This window comes from Cryptotermes secundus, unplaced genomic scaffold, assembly GCF_002891405.2.
Source record: "Cryptotermes secundus unplaced genomic scaffold, Csec_1.0 scaffold299, whole genome shotgun sequence".
Taxonomy (NCBI): Eukaryota; Metazoa; Arthropoda; class Insecta; order Blattodea; family Kalotermitidae; genus Cryptotermes; species Cryptotermes secundus.
Window position 1 is genome coordinate 33,003 of NW_019739215.1, and position 1,046 is coordinate 34,048.

Sequence of the window (1,046 nt, forward strand, 5' to 3'; positions counted from 1 at the left end):
GGGGGCATCTCAAACGACCCATCTGTAATTCTCTAACTAGCAACCAAAATTTGCGAACTACTTCAGAGCACAGCTGTGATAGAACTGAAACAATTGTAAAACGCGGGATCTCTACTCTTCAAACGGAAGAAGTGATACTATACCGACTAATTTTTTAAATATTTATAATTTTAAATGAAGCCCAACAATCGGTGGGTGCATTGTTACAGGAAGAAAGTCGTAAAGTTGAAGAAGCTCTAACTACTAACAAACAGGGACAAATACCGAAACAGCGTTATAAAAGACAGGAAAACCCATGCTAATCCCTGCAGTTTTAGGGAAAAACACGTACACAGAACATGCGGCAAGCATATCAAAGAAGCTGCGTAGATGCGAGAAAAATAAATCAATAATGAAAACTATGATATAACAACAACTATGAGTAAATAATTTACGTTTAATTTCTTAGAATACAACATTACTGTACATAAAAAATCACAGCATGTAATAAAGAATAAACAAACATCATCTTATTTAATCAGTGCAGTGGCTGAGAATAAAATACAAGCATATGAAACATGGTAACTGGGATAAAATAAAACGAACAAAATTCGACAATTAATTTCTTACAATAGGTAAAAGTTCACGTCACACCTTTCACCTTGTGACGGCACACCGGTTGCAGAACACTGCTATAGACCATCATCAGAGGGACATCGATACGTTTTTGGAAACTACTATCACAATGGGCGTTTTGACTGTTAAAATACATATACATACAATATTTGTAATGCACAATATATACAAAATCCAACTTTTTCGCAACTATGGGAGCTTTCTTAGTATATTAAAGTTTTTAAAACTTTGTTATTTAAGTTATAATTTATAAACCAAGTAGGTTCATGCCCCTTCTCCTATCGTCTTTCTTGATGGGGGCTCATTTTGTGCCGCCGGTCTATCTTGAGAAGGAGATTCTGCAGATATATTATGGGTATTGTATTATTTCAGTGACCCTATTGTATATATATATATATATATTGTGATATGTTGTCCCCTACCTATCCATC